The sequence below is a fragment of the Chiloscyllium plagiosum genome, unplaced genomic scaffold (assembly GCF_037043375.1).
Source record: "Chiloscyllium plagiosum isolate Xiang-an unplaced genomic scaffold, Cpla_swu_hap1 HiC_scaffold_21, whole genome shotgun sequence".
In the NCBI taxonomy this organism is placed as follows: Eukaryota; Metazoa; Chordata; class Chondrichthyes; order Orectolobiformes; family Hemiscylliidae; genus Chiloscyllium; species Chiloscyllium plagiosum.
In genome coordinates this window covers 51,610,036-51,633,646 of record NW_028270159.1, presented here as the reverse complement: position 1 = coordinate 51,633,646, position 23,611 = coordinate 51,610,036, and the positions used below count along the sequence as shown (strand labels likewise).

Genomic DNA, 23,611 nt, shown 5'->3' with positions numbered 1-23,611 from the left:
TCGGGGCCTGGTTGCTATGACAAACCCATCCCGCAGATACCCGGCTGGGGCCCTGAGGCAACGTATGAAATTCTGAGAATTGTCGATTGCAAGGATTTCCAATCCTTTTACCCTCCCTCCCTATCTTTCCCTCTCTCCCACTCCCCATCTCTCTCTGGCTCCCTACCTCTTTCTCCCTCCCCCATCACCCCTCTCTAACCTCGTTTCTCTTCTCCCCCCCCCCCCCCCCCATCTCCCTCCTTTTTTGCCTCTATCCAACCTCCCCCTCTTAAACCTTCCTTTTTCTATCACTCAATCCCTCTCTCCCTGCCTGTCTCTGCCTCTCTCCCCACCCCCTCTCCCTCTCTCCATTTTTCCTTGCCCCTTTCTCCCTCTCTCCCTCTTCTCTCTCCCTAACTCTCTCTCCTTCTCCCTCTATCCTTCTTACTCTCCCTGTTCCAAGTCCTACCATTCTCTCCTTGAACCTCTCTACCTAGTCCTCTCTCCTCACCCCTCCCTCCTCTCTCTCCACTTTACCTCTCCTTGCCTTTCTTGCTACGCCTCAAATTCATATGCTTTCCTGTATAACCCCACTGTCTCCCTCTCTCTGTCTCTCACACTCTAGCCTGGACTGTGACTTATTGAAACCAGCCACAAAATGGATTCCCCCATCTATGTCTCATGGTAAGAGTTACTTAATAATGGCAAACCATGAAACAGAATGGTACAATATTGCATTTTATTCCAAACACCTTTTCTCAAAAACAGAAACAGAAAAAATATTCATGCCTTACCCTTTACATTTTGAGATAGTTAGGTTACCTGCTAAGTGTCCAACTGTTCTCATGTATTTGCAGTCTATTCTTCTTGTCTGACTTTGCATGAGTATTGCAAATATAATACTTAAATTATAATAGACTCTGAATGGTGCATAGTCATTGGCAGTTCATCTGGGTGATGTTTTTTTCCCCCGAGTGTGTTATTCAAATGTTGTCATTTGTTACCTGTTATTGGTCCATTTCCATTTCTGGGTTATTGTACACCTGTACGTCAGATGGTTGGTCTGTGGAATGTGGAGGTGATGAGTTAGTATCGTCCTCGTCCGCTCCCAGCAGTTGAGGAACAGCTTCTCCAATTGTGTGTATGTCTCTGTGATTGTGATGGCATTACCTGATCATTCTTCTCCATGAATTACAATCAAGGTGGCAACTACTTAATGCAGCTCCCAAGTTGTCACAGGGCTGGTTCTTTTTGACAGCACAGATGACTTGTACCTTGAATGGTTTCTTAATGCTCAGCGTAACAATGGTTTGGCCATTCTGCGAAAATAAAATTGGATTTGCTGTTGTTTCACCTCGATTTTATCACTCACACCTGTTACTACAACTAACTTCAGTAGCTTTTTGCTCTCGGTAGTTTGGATGGATCATGATATTACCAGGACAAACCATATGACTGCTCTCTTATTAGCCAGAGATGACAGATGGTGGTTTAACCTAAGGATCACCGTGCCTTAGGTGAGGGGAGAGATTGAGAAGCAAAGTCCTTCATGGTGACTTCAGCTGGTGCAGGAATTGAACCCAAGCTGTTAGCATCACAAACCAGCCATCCAGCCAACTAAGCTAATCAGGCCTCAGTTAGTCATTGTACTGAACTACTTTCAGTAGGTGTTTTTCCACTTGAGGATTGCATTATTTATGTCTATGCTGGATTTATTCATTTATTTTTGATTCCTTTGACAACTTTCACTGCCATCTCAGTTTAGCTAGGCATCCATTACCAGTTTAGCTAGGTATCCATTACCAGTTTAGCTAGGTATCCATTACCAGCTCTGATGCGGCCCTGGATTTCATTGATCATATTCGGTCAGTGAAGCACATCACACAGAACATAGAACAGTACAGCATAATAGAGGTCCTTCAGCCCTCAATGTTGTGCCGGACATCTATCCTACTCTAAGATCAGATTAACCTATATACCCTTCATTGTACTATCTTCCACGTACCTATCCAAGTGTGGCTTATTTGTCCATAAGGTATCTGACCGATACCTGCCACCTTCAGACTTTACTCAATCACTTGGTGATTTATATGATGCACTGTAGCATTTTTTCTCTCAATTCATTTGGAATAATGATTTTATTTCCTTTGTATAATGTGCCATCTTGGGCTGCCAATTCATATGTATATGCTCAATCTGCTCTTCTTGCAACAGGGGTGTCCTTGATGCTTGTGGGCCCACTTTGAACATGAAAATCATCTTACAGTTATTGCAAAGATGTGGTTACAAGGAGATGAAAGGTGGGAGTGAAATATTCAGGGGTAAGTGACTTTTCAAAAGGATAGCAGGAAAGAAAGAATGGAGTAGCTTTCTTGGTATGGGATGGAATAAGTACAATCGCAAGAAATAATCTTGCATCCAAAGATGTAGAATCCATATATTTGGAGGTAAGAAAGAAAAAGGAAAAGAGACTTAGGAAAGTACGAGCAGGAGTAGGCCATTTGACCCCCATTCAATATGATCATGGCTGATCATCCAGTTCAGTCCGCTGTTCTTGTTTCTCCACATATTCATCGATTCCTTTATCCCTAAGATCAACATCTATCTCGTCTGGTAGGACAATGGAACCCAGAGTCCTTTCAAGCTTTGTGACGTTGGCTCAGAGCCACTTAATTAATGGGTGTAAAGATGCTGTCTCTCCTTCACCTTCTCCCTCTGTCGCCACTTTCCTCTCACTCACACTCTCTCTCTCTTTCACTCTATTTCTCTCTCTCTCTCTCTCTCTCTCTCTCTCTCCCCATCCCCTAACAGTAGCTATACAGTAGGGCAGAGAGTAAAGCATGGGTGACTTTCACCTTCATGTAAATTTGGATAGTCAGATTAACAGAAGTAGCCACAGGGAAGAACTCAGAATGTATTCAGGACAGTTTACAAGAACGATATCTTGTGGATCCAACCAGGGATCACACTATTTTGGATCGGTGATGTGTAGTGAGTCGGGTTTAATAAATTATGCCAGAATAAAACAGCTCGTAGGAAACAGTGATTATATCATGGGAGAATTTAACATTCTATTTGAGAGGAGGAAATTTAGGTAATTACAAAGAAATGAGGGCAGAACTTGCTGGAGTGGACTGTGAAAGGAATTTATCAGCAAAGACAGTTGAGGAAGAATAGCAGACATTTTAAAAGATAGTTCATGACTTACACAAAGATACATCCCAGTGAGAAAGAAGGATATTTGGAAGGGGCTAACCAGGGAAGCTAAGCGTGAAATTGCAAGAAAAGTTAACAACATGGCAAAGATTATTGGTTAAGATAGAGGATTAGGAAATTTTAAAGACCAACAAAAGATGACAAAAAATAACTGAGGGAGAAACTAAACATTGAAGGTAAACTTGCAATTAATATCAAGACAGACAGCAAGAGCTACTTTTGTCTATAAAAAGGAATGAAGCGGCCAAACCTAACATAGGCTCCTTAGAGAACTAGGCTGGGGAAATAATATTGGGGAACCAGGAAATTGCAGAGGTGTTGACTAAGACTTTGAATCAGCCTTCATATTAGAATACATTAATAACAACTTAATAAATAGACAAGGGACAACAGGAGGATGGGAAATAAATGTAATAACAAGCATTAGGACTAGAGTCAAGGGTTGTCGAGTTAAGACATAGATAAGGAGGACGTTCTTCTGTCAGAGAATAGTACATCTGTGGTGGGGATGCTTGTCTTAGAATTCATAGTCATGTGGGAGAGGGTGGATTGATTAGGAAAGACCAGCATGGATCCCTAAATGGGAATTGTGTTTGACTAACTTGGGGTTATTTGAAGCAGTTACACAGAGAGTTGATGAGGTAAATGCTGTTGATGTGGTATATGTGGACTTTCAAAAGGCATTTGATACAGTGCCACACGACAGACTTGTGAGGACAGTTATAGTTCATGGAACAAAAAAGACAGTAGCAATGTGGATACAAAATTAGCTGTGTGATAGGAAACAAAGCAGTGGACAATGGATATTTTCCATGCTGGACGAAGGTTTGTAGCAGAGTTCCCCAGGGGTGGGCAGTGGGACGCTTGGTTTTACTAATGTTCATAAATGATCTAGATCTTGGCCTGCCGGGAACTGTTTCAAAGTTTGTAGATGTTATGAAACTTGAAGACACTGCAAACTGTGAAGAGGGTGGTGCAAACCTTCAAAAGGACATTGATAAGTTGGTGGATTGGCTGGAGAGGTGGCAGATGACATTCAATCCAAAGAAGTGTGAGATGTTGCATTTTTGGTAGGAATAACATGAAGAGGCAATAAGAACTAGAGTTTACAATTCTAAAGGGGGTGCAGAAGCTGGTGCAGGTGCTGGGTGTACATGCGTACAGATCATTGAAGGTGGCAAGACAGAAGGAGAAAACATCCTGGACTTTGTTAAGAGGGACACAAAGTAGAACAACAAAAATATTATGTTGAACTTAAACAAGATACTTTGTTAGACCTCAGCTGGAATATTGTGTCCAGTGCTGGTGCCATCTTATGGGAAAAATGTAAATACACTGGACAAAGTGCAGAAAAGATCGGTAAGAATATTTCCAGGGTTGAGAAACTTCACGAAACTTCACGAAGTGTGTAAAAGGATGAAGGTGAACAAGGCATAGATTTCCAAATTTAGCAAAGATGATGTGAAAGAAACACATTTTCACACAAGCAGTTCATGTCTGGAAAGCACTGTCTGGAAGTGTGGTGGAGGAAGAGTCAATTGAGGCATTCAAGAAGGTTTTGGATAAATATTTGTGCAGAAGTAATGTTTAGGGTATGGGCAAAAAGTAACAGATTGGCAGTAAGTCATGATGTTCATTGGAGAGCCAGTGCACACACTGGGGACCACTGAAGGTTCTTCTACTTGAAGACCCAAATCCAGCAATTGCTCAGTGGCTGCTCGATTCGTCATCATTGTTATAGCTATAGGTACCCAGTATCATCGGCAAGGTGAAAGCTGGATGACACACCTCAATCTCACTCCCTCTGACTCCAACAGGCACCCACAGGATGATGAAGCAAGGTACTCTGGGTGGTATGGTGGCTCAGTGGTTAGCACTGCTGCCTCATAGTGCCATGGGCCCAGGTTCGATTCTATCCTCAGGTGACTGTGTGGAGTTTACACCTTCTCCCTGTGACTGCAGGGGTTTCCTCTGGGTGCTCTGGTTTCCTGCAAAGATGTGCAGTTTAAGTGGATTGGCAGTGCTAAATTGCCCATAGTGGCCTGGGGTTAGCCATGGGAAATGCAGAGTTACAAGGAAACGTTGGGGAGGTGGGTCTGGATGAGATGCTCAATGGAGGGTTGTAGTGAGCTGAATAGCCTGCTTCCACACTGTATGGATTCTATGATCCATATCTGACAGGCAGCCCTGTCTTGGGTTAGAATTGCAGACACTCTGGAGGTATCATGTCTCTGCTGCTGTCTTTATTGACAGCAGCTGGGGCCAAGTGTGCCTGTACCTGGGCTAGGGCCCTCCTGATGTCAAGACCACCATGGTATCAGACATCAGGAAATATCAATAATCAGGTCATCTGCACATCAGCAGTACGTGTCAGGTTAGGACTAGTCATAGTGGTAGGTAACAAAGAAAATGACATTGTGAGGGCACATGGATGGCACAGGTATTCATTACCTGCAGCTTGACTGTACTTCTGTAAACATATGTTCACATGTCCTACTGTAATGCTCGCTAACACTGCTAGAAGCTGAGATGGTTGTCTTAAGTATAAGAAATGCAGTATCCTCCCCTCATTAGAAGGGGATGCTGTGTCAATATATGTGCCTGAAGCTGTTTACATGATCCAGAGAAGTCTGGACTGAACGCATGGGAAATGCAGGCAAGGCTCCAGAGATTGGACAGGGCCAATGACCTTATCCGGTGAGGTCAAAGTGAGGTCACTGACTTGGGAGTAGCACACTGCAGAAGCAATATCAATGAGTAATGGAAAAATGTTGTGGGGCTCTGTAGGATGTGAGAGGGGGGAGACCTTTCCCCTTCCTAGGCTCCCTATAGCCAGGTGGAACATTCTCAGAATGAGATGTGAAGGATGTCCCACTTTAGGGCAAAAAGAAGGAGTGTTTAAATTTTTGCAGCCCATAGCTGTGGATGGCCACTCACTGATGATACAGGGTGATTGTAATGATACAACCAAGGAACCTAACATTGTCCAGGATTGTAAGGATATGAAGACAATAAGGTGACTACTGACATCAGGCAAGATGTAGCAGAACTGGGGAGCATATCCCAGCATGCACCTGCCAAAACCTGCCTCAGTCTACTTGAGGCAAGACCAATAAACTACACTTCCTTCTTCAACTTCTCCCTGCAGTGCTCCTATAATTACACAAGTTCTTGCAGAAAGCTACCTTTCTTTATGTAGTTGTCACTTCTGAACTGATCTCAGTACCAGCCCATATATATTAAAATAGGAACTTCCATGGATAACCAAAAAGTTCTCAATCAATGATCCACATCCCAACTAGCAAGCAGTGGCCTTTTGGATAGTTGGTTTGCAAAAATCATAACGTCAAAACAATCATGTACAAGTAATCTAATCATCTTAGAATTCGTAGAATCCCTACAGTTCAGAAAGAGGCCATTCAGCACATCAAGTCTGCAGCATTCCAGCCAGACCCCCACCCCACCCAAATCCCCATAGCCCTGCATTTACCATGGCTAACCCACCTAGTCTCTCAAGACTCCATGTAGGCCAGATCTTGACTCTTAACTGCTGTGTGGGCCATTAGGGATGGGCAACAAATGGCCAGCAACGCCCTCATCCTGTGAATGAATAAACAAAAATGCCAGTGCTTAGATGAGCTCCTTGACATATTACAATTCTGGCTTTAACCTGGCAGAAAGCGTCTGGCTTTAGAAAGAACAGTACTGTTATATCCTGACTGATTTTATGATACACTGAAGTCAATCTCGGCAGTATTTAACCACAGTTGACCTGAACCTACTCCATTCCCAGTTTAGGCTAAAATTGAAATGTGTTCAAGTTTTAGAAATAGCATCCCACTGTCTTCCATATGGTCTAGTTTCTGTCATACTATCAATTTCAGATTCTCTGCAAAATCCCTGTGGCCTGAAATGAAAACATTACAAATAAGTGTAACCATGGCAATAAGTACAGGTTTCAAAATTTGGGTCTGCAGAAGTCAGAATGATTTTGCTCACTGCTTTAACACAAGAGTAGCTTTCCTTCTTAAATCTGTAAAACAGAAAACAAAGTACAAAAAGGGTTGCAAAAAGAGACCCCTCAGTTTTTTTCAACGAGGTCTCCCAGAAATTGAGGGCCTCTTAACTTACAGCAGACATGGAATTGTTGACTTCAGTCTTTGATAAAACCAATGTCGAACATATTTGAACAGTTTCACATCTTCTGATTTAATCCTTAAATATTAATATGCTTCAATATGTAATGCTGTTTAAACACCTTCCACCCTACTTCATCTGGTCCTGTATTCTCTCTCTGCCCACGCTATTTCAGACAGATTTATTTTTTAATTACGTCATAGAATTATGAGAGTTGCTGGCTAGGCCAGCACTTACTGCACTTCCCTGGTTGCGTAGAGGGCTGGGTGTCTGGAATTATATGTAGGCTAGACCAGGTAAGTTTGGCAGATTTCCTTCCGTATAGGACATTAGTGAACTGATTGGATTTTTACAATAGTCAACTGTGGTCATTATTTTTATTCTCGATTTTTAGAGAATTGTAAATTCACCATCGGCCATGTTAGAATTTGAACCCAAGTCACCAGAACCATTGGATTGGAATTTTTGACCACTAGTCCAGTGAAATAACCAATATAGCATCATTTTCCCTTATTGTTGTGGGAGTCAACGGTTGTAGACAACAGGCAGACAAGTAGAGGTAAGGCCATAATAGGATCATACATTGTGGAGATGGGTCAAACGGCCAGATGACCTACTCCTGCTTATGTTGTTTGTTATATGTGTTAATGAAGTCTTCTCTGAAAAAAGGTCGCTCAGCTGTTCACCTTACTGCTTGTGGTAGTGGATTCTGTACTCTGATCACTGTCTGGATAAAAGATTTTCTCACAGAAATTTAATTCTTTTCTTGATTTATTGGTGACTTTATTTAAGAGTCCTCATTCTGGAACACTTGCTCCTCCATCACCTCTAGTTCAATGCAGATAGAATAACACCAGAGGTGGTGTTAAGTGTTAGAATTTATATGGACCTTTTGTTTAATGTCAATGCTGATGAAACTATCTAATGGAAGGTAGATGAGAAGAAAAATACAAGTTTCGCTTTTGGAAAACTTAGGTTGTGCTTCAAAATTATGGGCTTGAATGGTCAGGAGTGCAAAACAAAACTCTGCCAAAATGATTCCAAATTCTACCCACATGGTTCCAACTCTACCCACTTGGTTCCAAACTCTACCCTCATGGTTCCAAATTCTACCCACTTGGTTCCAACCCTATCCACATGGTTCCAAACCCTACCCACATGGTTCCAAACTCTACCCACTTGGTTCCAAACCCTACCCACTTGGTTCCAACCCTATCCACATGGTTCCAAACCCTACCCACATGGTTCCAAACCCTACCCACATGGTTCCAAACCCTACCCACATGGTTCCAAACTCTACCCACATGGTTCCAAACTCTACCCACATGGTTCCAAACTCTACCCACATGGTTCCAAACTCTACCCACTTGGCTGCATTTGCTGACGCCGAGGCACATGCTGTATGCTCTAGGCAGACACTAGTGCATGAACTAGTGAATGGATTTATTGAAAATTGTCTCTCTGCACATCTTTGTCACTGAGGTGGCTGACAATATGAAAAGGGCTGGATCCACAAATACTTTCTGTGGATCAACACTTTAACTCCTTCTGCATTTTGACTAATCTCTTACCTTAGGATGTCTAGTTGGAGCCAATTTCAATGTTAGTTTCAAAAACATGTATACATCTTTTTGGCTTGAACATACTTTCAGTCTTTAGTTGGAATTTTGAATTTTTTAAAAAATATATAGTTTTAACTATATTCGCCAAAAACGGATACCCACGCAATTTCATCAACAGATGCCGAAGAGAAAGACAACGGAACGAGGACATGCCCAAAGGACTAGCCACACTACCATACATCAGGAGCATTTCAGAACTGACAGCCGGACTACTGCGACCACTAGGACTCATAACAGCACACAAACCAACAGCCACTCTCAGACAACAACTCACCAGAACGAAGGACCCGATACCCAGCATGAGCAAAACTAATGTAGTGTACAAAATCCCACGCAAGGACTGCACAAAACACTATATAGAACAAACAGGAAGACAGCTAACGATCCGCATCCATGAACATCAACTAGCCACGAAACGCCACGACCAGCTATCCTTAGTAGCCACACACGCAGACGACAAGCAACATGAATTCGACTGGGACAACACTATCATTATAGGGCAAGCCAAACAAAGAACAGCCAGGGAATTCCTAGAAGCATGGCACTCATCCACAAACTCCATCAACAAACACATCGACCTGGACCCAATATACCGGCCATTACAGCGGACAGCTGAAACTGACAACTGGAAGCGGCAGGGACAGGCCACTATAAATGCCAGAGGAAACTGACTGTGTGGAGTTTGCACATTCTCCCTGTGTCTGCGTGGGTTTCCTCCGGGTGCTCCGGTTTCCTCCCACAATCCAAAGATGTGCAGGTCAGGTGAATTGGCCATACTAAATTGTCCGTAGTGTTAGGTAAAAAGGGGTACATGTAGGGGTATGGGTGGGTTGCGCTTCAACGGGTCGGTGTGGACATGTTGGGCCGAAGGGCCTGTTTCCACACTGTAAGTAATCTAATCTAAACACCACAGAAGCGCTTCACAGGATGCTCCCAAGCACTGAGGATGTCACCTAGACAGGGGATGAAACATTTGCAACAAAAATTTCCAGCTCGGCGAACACAACCACAACAATAGTTTTAACTATTTTTATCTTTTAAACATGAGGTGTGTGGGAAGAGATTGGGTGTGGGGAGAGAGATTGGGTGTGGGGAGAGAGATTGGGTGTGGGGAGAGAGATTGGGTGTGGGGAGAGAGATTGGGTGTGGGGAGAGAGATTGGGTGTGGGGAGAGACACTGGGTCTGGGGAGAGACACTGGGTCTGGGGAGAGACACTGGGTCTGGGGAGAGAGATTGGGGGTATGGGGAAAGAGATCAGGTGTGGGAGGAGAGATTGGGTGTGGGGAGAGACACTGGGTCTGGGGAGAGACACTGGGTCTGGGGAGAGACACTGGGTCTGGGGAGAGAGATCGGGTATGGGGAGAGAGATTGGGGGTATGGGGAAAGAGAGATTGGGTGTGTGGGAAGAGATCAGGTGTGGGAGGAGAGATTAGGTGTGGGGGGAGAGAGAGACAGGGTCTGGGGAGAGACTGGGTGTGGGGAAAGAGAGTGGGGGTGTGGAGAGAGGGATCAGGTATGGGAGGTGAAATAACTCCCGAGAGGCCAGTATCCTGTCACCAAGTCACCCTTTATGTACTCGTGGAAAGTTCTTGACACTGATCCAGTTACCTCAGAGCCAACTCTTGGGGTGAGTCAAATCTCTGACATTCCTGTTTATACCAGTCAGCCAGGGCTCCCTGATTGTATCATATTAACATCCCTAATCGGGGAACTCATAGTCTGTGAGATCCACCTGACTGACTTCATTCCAATCACTGCAGGGGGGAAGAGATCGGGTGGGAGGAGAGAGATCAGGTCTCAGGGTGAGGAAAGGAGTGTGTATGGGAGGGGAATAGAATCAGCGTGGCCTATTTCACCCCTCGCAGACCCAATTACTCCCACTCCAACCCTGTCCGATCTCTCTCCCCACTCGTGGTCCACTCTCTCCCCCTTCCCCATGGATTCCCATATCGAGCCTGCGACCTTTATGTGCTCGTGGGCAGTGTAGATCTTTGCACTTGAAACAGTGATGTTCAGTGTGCATGTACATCGCTGTGTGAACACATTTGCTGCAAAATCTTTTTTTCAATTCTCTACAGTGTGGAAACAGGCCATTCGGCCCAACAATCCACACCCGGCCCTCCAAAGAACAACCCACCCAGACCCATTCCCCTATATTTACCCCTGACTAATGCACCTAACATTACAGGCCAATTCACCTAATCTGCACATCTTTGGACTGTGGGAGGAAACCGGAGCACCCAGAGGAAACCCACGTAGACACAGGGAAAACGTGCAAACTCCACACAGACAGTTGCCCTAGGTGGGAATTGAACCCAGGTCCCTGGCGCTGTGAGGCAGCAGTGCTAATTACTGAGCCACTGTGCTGCTGCCATGTCACCTAAAGTTCATGTGTCACCAAACACCGTTAACACATATTCAATTATTCTTATTTAGTTTTTTAAAAGCTCCACAAAGTCTTGCTGTTAATCAAATCTCCCAATTTCAAGTTGATTACAGGTGAGTATCAAGGTGAGAATGAAATGATGTATACATTATGAAGTGGAGATCGACTCCCCTCTGATAACTGAAACTGAAACTCCCAGAGAGGCTCGCCTTGCCTTATAATCCATTAAAAGAAGTGGACAACTACCTCTCACCCTCCCAAGCTATTACAAAGGACTGGTTAATTGAAATGAAATCATTTTACCCACTCTATAATCGACAAGTGACAATTTATTTATCTAACTTCAACAGTGAACAAATTAACAGAACCACAAACAAACTGATCAATTCCCTTCTAATTACTAACTATTCCCTAATAAAACAAAATCCTAATGTTATGCTGTTTTAAAAAATACTCATGTAACAAAATAATAAAATTTAGTCTCTCAAAATTACAGCAGGATACACCTTCTGGAATACTCTTTGACCTTTCTGCTGGTGCTTTCAGGAATGCCTCCTCCTTTCGAATCGTTGCGTCAGTTCTTCTATCAGGAATGTTCTCTCTGTGTGAATTCTGCTGTTGGGAATATTAACTAAGAGCGCTGCGGTACCTTTATTAATTAGATGGTCCTTTCTCTGACATCTGAAAGTTGTTATCTCTTCAGATGGCAGTCTGCTCTCTCCGATTTTCCAGATGCCCTCATCTTTTATACCCTTGATGACCTATCAATTTCTTTACAATCGGGTTGGTTCTAGGTAGTTAAAACCATCAGATTTTAATTTAATTGGTTTTAGGTATCTGAGTGCTTGATTCAAATTGATTGGATAAATTTAAAAAGACTTGTTGTCTTGGTAAAAATGCTGCTTGCCTGTTTGATACAAAATGTTTCAATTCGGCTGCTGTCTGTGCACCTACACTTTAAACTCCTGTTCAGACATCCATTTTAATTCTAAGCAGTGAAGAAAACACCATCTTTTAAAGGGACTATGCAATGCTTTCCCCCATTTCACAATTTTACACACATCGACTTTTAAACAATGATGTCCAATTCACAGAAAATTACCTCCACAAACTAACTGCTCAGTTTATACAAAAGAAACATATTATTTATAGTTAGTTGCATTGCCGTATACATGGGTCTTCTCACATACAGTGCAACACAAAACAAAAACGTCACATTATCAAAGTCATGCTTGTTCTTTCTCAAATGTTAATCAACCTCATTTTATTGCCCATTTGATTCTCATCTTCAAGAAACATGCACTGCTACAGTTACTATAGCAACCAGCAAAGGAAGAGTCCAACATTAGGTGAAATGTTCACAGAATTACATTTACAGAATATGGAATGGCACGATTCAATTGGGGAAACTCTTTCAAAACGATTCCCAGGCAGGAAACAGCTTCTTGTGTCACATCCTGTGAAACAGAGACAGCTTTATTCAGCCTTTTCTGAATATGTGAATTGAACACATTTCCTAAATATACTGCTTAATCTGTTGCTTTAGCACAGAAATAAATCAATTTGCGAGCAGAACATTGAAGCCATTGAAACATCTAATAAAAAAATCAGGATCCATGTAGACTGGAAAGATTTGGGATTTGTTCATGGTCTGTATTGAGCTGACTAACCACAATCTATACTAAAACAAAGAACTGGAAATCTGAAACAAAAACAGAAAGTGCTGGAGAAACTTAGCAGGTCTGGCAACATCTGTGGAGAGAGAAACAGAGCTAACATTTCAAGTCCAGTGACACTTCATCAGAACTGAAAGCAGCTGAAAATACTGGTATTTACACTGAAGACAGGGTTGGGGAGGCGGGGGGTAAGGAGTGAGTCACATTGTTGGGAACTGTGGGTAAAAACTGATGAAGGGCTTTTGCCCGAAACATCGATTTTCCTGCTCCTCGGATGCTGCCTGACCTGCTGTGCTTTTCCAGCACCAGCCTAATCTCAACTCTGGTTTCCAGCATCTGCAGTCCTTGTTTTTACCTAGTTGATTTTAACCCTACTGCCTGCCTTGAAGAAGTTTTCCTCCTCTCTCTACAAGAATCTTAGTGAGTCTCTCTCTCACTGCAACTCCCAGGTCATCTCCTCTGCCGGGAAGCTCTTCAACCATGTCCTGAAACAGACTCGCTACCACAGCCACATTTGCTTTCTCAGTGCCTGCCTCCGTAACCAACTCATCCCACACTGACTCCGGACCACCTTTAAACCAGCAGAGTTCAGAACTGAACAGGACAAACAGTACAGACTACAGATTCAAAAACACCAGCAACGGTTCTCCTTCAAGATCCCTCACTAGCTCTATTCCTTATGAAGGGCTTTTGCCCGAAACGTCGAATTTCCTGCTCCTCGGATGCTGAATGACCTGCTGTGCTTTTCCAGCACAGCTCTAATCTAGTTGGGAACTGTTCCCAGAGAGAGCAAGACACTCAAGGGAAGCAGATAAGGGGATTGCTGATAGTAAGTTGGAAAACAAGTAAATGTTGAATGAGTGTAAATGAAAACTTGAACAGATGAAAATGAGATCGCTGTGCTGGCAGCACCTACACAGAATAGAAGTGTAGGAGCAGGTAATGAATATGAAGGAGGGTGTTCACGTTCTGAAACTGATAAACTCACTTCTGAGTCCTGAGGGCTGTAAGGTACTGAGGCAGAAGATGAGGTGTTGTTCCTGCAACTTGCGCTGAGCTTCACACAATCACTATAGCAGGCCTGAAACAGAGATGTTGGTGTGTTGAAGTCAACTGGACCCTCAGGGTCATTTTTACAGATACAGTGGAGGTGTTCAACAAAACAGTCACCCAGTCTGCATTTTGTCTCCCAATGTAAAGAAGACAAGATTGTGAGCAGCAAATACAGAATTGAGCTAGATTGAATTAAATGCAGTAAATCGCTGCTACACCTGGAAGATGGGTTTGGAGTTTTGGATAATTGTTATAAAGTGAAAGGTGAACCCTCCAACCCGCCGAGAAATAAAACTGAACCACCCAAAGAGGAGCACCGAAACCTATAATCTATAAAAAGGGTGTAAAAGGTGATGTAAACTGCTCTTCTGCAACTTCTAGTGGTTAAAAATAAATCCTTGATACTCACTTAAAAATCAACACATTTATCTAACTCTAACAGTGAACAAATTAACTAAAGTATTAACAAACTGAATAAATTCCTTCTAACTACTAACTATTCCCAAAGAAAACAAGATTTTAATTCTGTGCCAATAAATACGAGTCCCACTCATGTAGAAAAAAAAGAATTTAGTCTCTCAAAATTACAACCAGGTTGCATATTTAGTCATAGAGATGTACAGCATGGAAACAGACTCTGTGGTCCAACTCTTCCATGCTGACCAGATATCCCAAACCAATCTAGTCCCACCTGCCAGCACCCGGCCCATATCCCTCCAAACCCTTCCTATTCATATACCCATCCAGATGCCTTTTAAATGTTGCAATTGTACCAGCCTCCAGCACTTCCTCTGGCAGCTCATTCCATACACACACCACCCTCTGTGTGAAAAAGTTGCCCCTTAGGTCTCTTTTATATCTTTCCCCTCTCACCCTAAACCTATGCCCTCTAGTTCTGGACTCCCCGATCCCAGGGAAAAGACTTTGTCTATTTATCCTATCCATGCCTCTCATGATTTTATAAACCTCTATAAGGTCACCCCTCAGCCTCCGACACTCCAGGGAAAACAGCCCCAGTCTGTTCAGCCTCTCCCTCTAGCTCAAATCCTCCAACCCTGGCAACATCCTTGTAAATCTTTTCTGAACACTTTCAAGTTTCCCAACATCTTCCCGATAGGAAGGAGACCAGAATTGCACACAATATTCCAGAAGTGGCCTCATCAATGTCCTGTACAGCCGCAACATGACCTCCCAACTCCTGTACTCAATACTCTGACCAATAAAGGAAAACATGCTTCATCATCATCCTATCTATCTTCCGGAATGTTCCATGCATCCACTGTCGTTCTTCTGTCAGGAAGCCTTTTCCTCTGATTCTTCTGTCAGGAATGCCATTTTCTCTGTCATTGCTACTATTATTGTTTAGGTGACACTTTCTCTAATATATAGATGACTGTGAGAACATTTTCTGTTTTGAGAGCTGAGGATTCTTAGCTCTGGCAGATGGCAGTTAGCTCAAGGACCTTTGTTCAACTGCCCCCTTCTTTTTTACCTATGATGACATAACAATACCTTCCCTGGTAAGACAGCAAATTGTTAATTTGTACCTCCATCTCTGCTGCTCTGTATCCAGGTTCTTCTGAAAGGTGGGCCCAAGCAACACAAGGACATGATGTGAAAGGATCTTAGTGCAGGCTTCAGAGAAGGAGAAAGGCATTCTCAGTTTTCTGGGGAAATAATGAGGTGATGATGGAGTGAAAGGCAAATATTTGGGTATCCCATTATTTGAAGACTCCAGTACTTTGGCATTCTAATTGTACGAGAATGAAGAAAGAGAATGTTGATAAGTTGCATGCAATGGGAAGAGCCGTCTTAAAGGTGCACCCATTTATTAGCGATGTGTCAAAAAGTTGGGGAGCACATTTTAATGGTTAAGATGGCTTTTGCTTCTCTCCTGTTCTGTTTCATCACTGGTGTCCCACTGATCTGATGGGAGAGATTTAAGAAACGATAGAACCCAGAGTTCTTTCAAGCTTTTTCATGTTGGCTCAGGGCCACTTAAAGGGTGTATAGATGCTGTCTCTCCTTCACCTTCTCCATCTGTCTCTGCTTTCCTCTCACTCACTCTCTCCCTCTTTCTCTCTCTCTCATTCACTCTCTCTCTTTCTCTCTGTCTCCCTCTCACTCTCTTTCTCTCTCTCTGTCTCTCCCTCTCTTTCTCTCCCCCCCTTCTCTGTCTGTCTGTCTCTCTCTGTCTCTCCCTCTCAATCACTCTCTCTCTGTCTCTCTGTTTCTCTCTCTATCCCCCTCGCTCTCTGTCTCTCCCTATCTGTGTCTCTCACTCTGTCCCCCCTCTCTCTCCCTCTCTCTCTCCCTCTCTCTCTCTTTCTCTCTCACTCTGTCCCCCCTCTCCCTTTCTCTCGTTCTCTCTTTCTGTCTCTCTCTCTTTCACCCCCTCTCTCTCTCTCCCTCTCTTTCTCTCTCTATCTCTCTTTTTCTCTCTCTCTCTCTCCCCCTATCTCAGGCTGGCTCTCTCGCTCTCCCTCAGGCTCACTTTCTCTCTCTGGCTCACTCCCTGTCCTTGTTCTCTCACTGTCTCTCATTCTCTCTCTCTCTCTTGAGCTTGTCATTACCTAAACAGCCCTAACTTCTTTGGTCTTGACTTGAAGGCTCTCTTCAAACTCGGTGCACTACAGCACACTACTGAAGAGTAAACAATACAATACTTGAACAAACACTTCTCGAGAATCATGGATCCCTCCAGTGTCCCATCCCGTGTCTCTCAATGGACTAACAGCACATTCCCTCACCTTGTTGAGAGTGAGACGGTGGCCTGGATTGTCGGAGCTGATTTTTCTCCCTGTCCCATGGGGGCACTGCACCAGAGAAAGTGGTGGGGGATAATTTTCCCAAGGATTCTTGATTAAAAATATAATGAAACAAAGAACCTTAAAATCTGAAGCAGTGAATATTAAAAATAAAATTTACATCAAGGCCACATTTGACCAAGTATGGCATCAAAGAGCCCGAGCAAAACTGGAATTATAGATATCAGGGAAATATACTCCACTGGTTGCAGCCATACCTGGCACGTAGGAAGATGGCTATGATTGTTGGAGATCAGCCAGGACATCTCTGCAGGAGTTCCTCAGAGTAGTGTGTAGACCCAACCATCTTCAGCTCCTTCATCCTTCCCTCCATCATAAGATCAGAATGTGCAATCATCAGTGAAAAACATGCAGCACCATATGCGACCCCTCAGATATTGAAACAGTCATTGTCCAAATGCATATGACCTGGACCATATCCAGGCTTGGGCTGACAAGTGGCAAGTAACATTTACGCCACACAAATGCCAGGCAATGACTCTCTTCATTAAGAATCAATTTAACCACCATCCTTGACTTTCAATGGCATTATCATCATTGAATTCCTCAATATTGACATCCTGGATGTTATCATTGACCAGAAATTAATTGGACTCATTGCATAAAGACAGTATTTACAAGAGCAGGTCAAAAGCTAGGAACACTGCGACAAGTAATTCACCTCTGGATTCCCCAAAATCTGTCCATCATCTACAAGGCATAAGTCAGGAATGAGATGACATACACCCCATTTGCCTGGATGGGTGCAGTTCCAAGAACACTCAAGAAGCTTGACACCATCCAGGACAAAGCAGCCTGTTTGATTGGCATCATTTCCACTAACATCCATTCACTCCATCACCAACACTCAATAGCAGCAATGTGTATTATCTACAAGATGCACTGCAGAAGTTTACTGAGGCTCCTCAGACAGCACCTTCCAAACCCACCACCACTTCCATCTAGAAGGACAAGGGTAACAGATACATGGGAACACCACCACCTTCAAGTTCCCTTGCAAGCGACTCTAAAGCTAACCCTAACCACTGAGCCACTGATAATGTATAAAGTGAAAAGTTATGGTTCCCATCACTGAGCTTTGCGGCACATCACTTGTCACCAGCTGCCATACTGAGAAGGACCCTTTTATCCTCACTCTCTGCTTTCTGCCAAACAGCCAAGCTTCTATCCATGCCAACACCATGGGCTCTTATTTTACTCAGTAAGCTCCAGTGTAGCTGCCTCACAGCACCAGGGACCCGGGTTCAATTCCAGCCTCTGGCCACTGTCTGTGTGGAGTTTGCACACTTTCCCCGTGTCTGCATGGGTTTCCTCCGGGTGCTCCAGTTTCCTCCCACAGTCCAAAGATGTGCAGGTCAGGTGAATTGGCCATGCTAAATAGCCTGTAGGGATGTGTTGGCTGAGTGCATTAGTCAGGGGTAAATGTAGAATAATAGATGTAGGGGAATTGCTCTGGGTGGATTACGCTTCAGAGGGTTGGCGTGGACTTAGATTCCATTCCCTATAGTGTGGAAACAGGCCCTTCAGCCCAACAAGTCCACACCGACCCTCCAAAGAGTAACCCACCCAGACCCATTTCCCTCGTACTAATGTCCCAGCATTGTGATGGTGTCAAGCTGTGGGCAATTTAGCATGGCCAATCCACCTGACCTGCACATCTTTGGATTGTGGGAGGAAACCGGAGCACCTGGAGGAAACCCACGCAGACACGGGGAGAATGTGCAAACTCCACACAGACAGTTGCCTGAGACAGGAATCAAACCTAGGACCCTGATGCTGTGAGGCAGCAGTGCTAACCACTGAGCCACCAGGACCTTTTGGGCCAAATGGCCTGATTCCACATTATAGGGCTTCTAAAAAAAATGTAATGATCTAGATGAATGAACTGAGGGAATTCTGGTTAGGCTTGCAGACAATACAAAGATAGGAAGAGGGACAGGTAACATTGAGCGGGGAGGCAGCAGAAGGATTTGGACAGGTTTGGAGAGTGGGCAAAGAAGTGGCAGATGGAGTACAATGTGGGAAAGTGTAAGGTCATGCACTTTGGTCGGAGGAAGAGAGGCATGGACTATTTTCTAAATGGGGAGAAAATTCAGAAATCTAGAGAATTGGGAAATCTAGTCCAGGATTCACAAGGTAAACTTGCAGGCTGAATCAGTAGTTAGGAAAGCAAATGCAATGATGGTGTGTATTTTGAGAGGACTTGAATATAAAAGCAGAGATGTACTTTTGAGAATCTATAAGGCTCTGGTCAGACCACATTTTAGAGTATAGTACACAGTTTTGGGCCCCATATCAGAAGAAGAATATACTGGCCCGGGACCGTGTTCAGAGGAGGTTCACAAGAATGATCCCAGGAATGAAAAGGTTAACATATTATGAGGAATGTTTGAGGATTCTGGGTCTATACTTGATAGAGGTTAGAAGGATGAAGGGGGATCTAATTGAAACTTATAGACTACTGAATGGTTCAGACAGAATAGATATTGGGAAGATGTTTCCATTGGTAGGACAGAGCAGGACCCGAGGGTACAGCCTTAGAATAAAAGGAAGATCCTTTTAGAACGGAGATAAGGAGAAACTTCTTCAGCCAGAGAATGGGGAATCTATGGAATTCGTTGCCACAGAAGGCTCTGGAGGCCAGGTTATTGAATATATTTAAGATGGAGATAGATGGGTTCTTTATTGTCAACAGGATCAAGGGCTACGGGGATTGAGAAACTTATCAGCCCTAATTGAATGGTGGAGCAGACCTAATAGACTGAATGGCCTAATTTCTGCTCTTATGTCTTATGGTCTTATAGAACCTCTGTACCTAGTGACACTGGTGTTTGTACACTGAGGGTCTACGCACAGCTTGATGCATCTGTACACAAAGTTGGCCATCAGGATAGAGTCGGCATTGGTTATGTTCTCCCCCTCTCCTCCATTATCCAGAGCTTTGGTGTCCCTGTGGACACGGTCCATCTTAGACTTCCAGACAGCTTGGGTGACTGCAGCAGAGCAGGTTCGGCACATGGGCCAGACCTGTGCTACATACAGCAACAGAAAGAGAGTGCATTACAGCTGATGACCAGGTTTTTACCTGCAATGGAGAGGGAGCAGTGTTCCCGAAAGACTAGTTTCTGCCTCACCTTGGTAATACACTCCTCCCAAGATATTGCGCACACCCCAACTCCTTTGAACCATATTCCCAGCACCTTCAGCTAATCTGTCCTTATGGTGAAGGGGATAAAGGATCAGTTGGCCCAGTTCCCAAAGGACATGACCTCGCTCTTGCCTCAATTTACTTTGGCTCCCAAGGCCCAATTTGAACTGGTTGCAGATGCTCATGAGTCTGTGCACTGACAGCAGAGCTGAGAAGACAACGTTCATGTATAGGGAGGCTTTGACCTGCAGGCTTCCACTGCCTGAAATAATCACCACTCTGAGGCTCACATCCTTCCTGATGGACTCAGTAAAAGGCTGTATCCAACACACAAACGAGGCAGGAGAGAGTGGGCAGCCCTGCCTGACTCCCGATCTGATCTGATTTCTGCTTCCCACTCATTGATTGAGACTGCACTTCGGATGTTGGTGTAGAGCAGTTTGCTCTGATTGCAGATTCCCTCCCCAAAGCCCATTTTTGAAAGCACATCCCACATGAAAGTGTGCAATATCCTGTCAAAGGCCTTCTCCTGGTCCAGGCTGATATGGCAGGTGTCCAGCCCCGTGTCCGACACATAGGTGATCATATCCCTGAGGAGTGTGGGGGGGGGGGGGGGGGTGGTCTCAGAGAACATCTGTTTGTAGATGAGGGTGATGATATCTTTCCTCGTTGATTTGCAATACTGACTGCCAAAAACATACTATTGTACACCTCCAGCAGGTCCTGGCCAATCAAGTCCCTCAGAGCTGAATACAGCTCGGCCAGTAAACCATCACTTCCAGGAGTTTTATTGTTTTGTAAGGACTTGATCAGCTCATCCAGAGGCTGGTCCAGCCTCTCCTCTGTGCTGTTGTCTAAGACCTCCATGGTAGAGGACAGGAATGATTGGGAGATTGTGCTGTCTGGGGGCTTTGTGTCATCCAGACTGGCAATAAAAGGATTTGCTGATCCTCAGGCCGTCAGACTGAGATGACGTTATTGAGCCATCTTCTTCCTTCAGGCGCTGAGGACAGAGTTCTCCATGAGCACCTTCTGGAAGAAGCAACACGAGCATGTCACATCCTGCTCCACGCCGCGGACCCTGGACCGGAAGATTATCTTGAAGGACTCCTGGGCAAAGAGCGAGTCTTGCTGGCTCTTTACCTCCTGAAGATCCTCTGTGACATAAATCCAATCGTCTGCAGCAGGAGTAGGTTCTGCATGCTTTTCTGGAGTTTGGACAGTGTTCCACATCTCTCTCTCTCTCTTGCCTTTTGAACACCTTTGAGGATGAAGAACCTCTTGATGTTCACCTTGATTCTTTCCCACAGTCTGCTGGAGGCTCAAAGAGAGACTTCATAGTTCTCCAATCTGTGTAATCCTTCTTGAGCTCCTCAGTGTTTCCTGGGGTCAATCTCTTCACATTCAGCTTCCACATTCCCTTGCCAGCGCGCTGGATGTACTGCAGTTGACGGTCGGCCAGCAGGAGGCAGTGGTCAATGAAGAAAACTGCCTTGACATTGGTGGATCTGACAAGAACGTGCAGGGCACACACAGGAAATCTCCATGGCCAAGACCACTGTATTACTTACAATTCCCACCAAGGTCCATTCCATATTGATTATGGCCATAACTCAGGCTAACTGATCCTGACTTTTCAATAGCAATGAGGTTCCTTCAAATGTGTCTTCTTTTATATACTTGCATATCTGAAAGTTAACCCTCCTGAATGTATTCCACTCACACAGCCTAGAGGAGTATAATCAGTGGTATGATGTGGAACCAATCCAGGCTGTATGATCAGTTCCCAATGGTTTTAAACATCACTCCGAGGGCTGCATTTACTGATGCCAGCACATGTTATGTTGGACACATATTAAATTCTCACATTCACATGTCTCCGGTTCTGTGTTCAGATTTAAACGGGATGCAAGGGGGTAGTGTGGAGGTTTGCCCCTTCACAGGTCACCCTCCCCAACCCTGTCTACACTCATTTGCAATCACCAATCCCCCTCAGCGCCACACTCCCGCATCTGTCTCTCTCATCTCTGCCTCTCTACCATCCGTCATAACCCTGCCTTCACTCATCCCCAACCTACGCCAGCATTCTCACCCGACCCCTGCCCTTACTCTGAAGTGGCACTTCACCTGACAAAGGGGCAATGCTCCACAAGCTTGTGTTTTAACTAAACCTCTTGGATTATAACCTGGTGTTGTCTGACATCTGGCCAGGATGAGGGCATTGCAGGCTAGGCCATCATTTATTATCCAGAGGGCAGTTAAAAGTCAACCACATTGCTGTGGGTGTGGGTCTGGAGTCACATGTAGGCCAGGCAGGCCTGATGAAAACTTTCCTGATGAAGGGCTTTCGCCTGAAAAATCGATTTTCCTGCTCCTCAGATACTGTCTGACCTGCTGTGCTTTTCCAGCAGCACTCTAATCTTGACTCGCATGTAGGCTAGACCAGATAAGGATGGCAGTTTCCTTCCCATAAGGCCATCAGCTCCCCGACTTCCAAAATGTTTTTAACTCCATAAGGTCAGGAGACAACTGGCCAAGTTAAATTCAAGTGCGAATAAAAGAACGAGGAGTGTAACTAAGGACAGGGTACCAGGAATCTCAGTGTTTCTGTAACTGATTAGAAAACACCAAGTCAGTCATTCTAATAAAGCATTTGTATTCACAGCCAGTTATCAACCATTCAGAATTAAACAGGGAGTACTCCAGATTCGGTATTTCAATCTTTGATCAGCTGGTTTTGTCAAACAGATCACACTTGGTGCAGACTGTGGGAGGTCTCCTCACACTTTCAGAGGTTAGCAGGGCCCTGTGGTGATGCTAGTGAAAATGAGTGGGGATCAGGGTGTGGGAATGTGAGGTATGGGTGATGGAGTTAAAATGCCACAGAGTGGTCAGTTCCATGCTTTGCTTCTCTTGCAGGACACACTGGGGAGTCAAGGGTTAAACATTCCCCTGCCAAAGGACTTACTGCAGTATCAACAGAAAGCCTGCCCTCTTACAATACAGACAGAACATCTCAGTAGGGCAGAGACTGACTGTGTCTCAGATATGGAGTCGAGTGGAGCCACACATATGCATTCCCCCTGACAGAGGTACTTGCCCTTTCCAGACAAGACTGATAGCCTTAGCCACAATCCTGTTAAACTGCCTCCCGCTCCCATTCTCTTACTTACCCTCCATATCAGCATAGGTTTGAGAATTCCCCATTTACGTCCCCTCCATATTAGCATAGGTATGTGAATCCCCCATTTACGGCAGGTAAAACCCTTCTGCCTTAATCTCTTCCCATCAAGATATAATCGTGAAGAATACGATAAACAGTTTCTGTAATCCATTCACATGTTACCACAGGACACCCACATTCATCGGGCTTTGTAAATTCATAATTATCTACTTTAACCTATGTGATGACAATCGCCCATGTGTCTGATAAACCTTTTGTTTGATTCCTCTAAAATATACTGTCTGTGTGTGTGTGGGGCAGATATTCATAGAGAAGTGTCACCACAAGTAGACACATGGCTACTTTGGGGACATTTTGAATCTCTTGCTGGCTGTCCAATTA

At 44.3% G+C, this 23,611-nt stretch overlaps 1 long non-coding RNA gene across 2 annotated transcripts; it reads left to right on the top strand.

Annotated features, from left to right (window-relative positions):
• Positions 1-356: 356 nt before the first annotated feature.
• On the top strand, positions 357-23,611 carry LOC148146149 (uncharacterized). Of its 2 annotated transcripts, none has more exons than XR_015760793.1 (3): positions 357-663; positions 2,194-2,300; positions 22,966-23,611. It is a non-coding gene; the product is annotated as an uncharacterized LOC148146149 (long non-coding RNA). The 2 variants fall into 2 exon arrangements; XR_015760794.1 differs by lacking the exon at positions 22,966-23,611 and adding an exon at positions 7,727-7,875.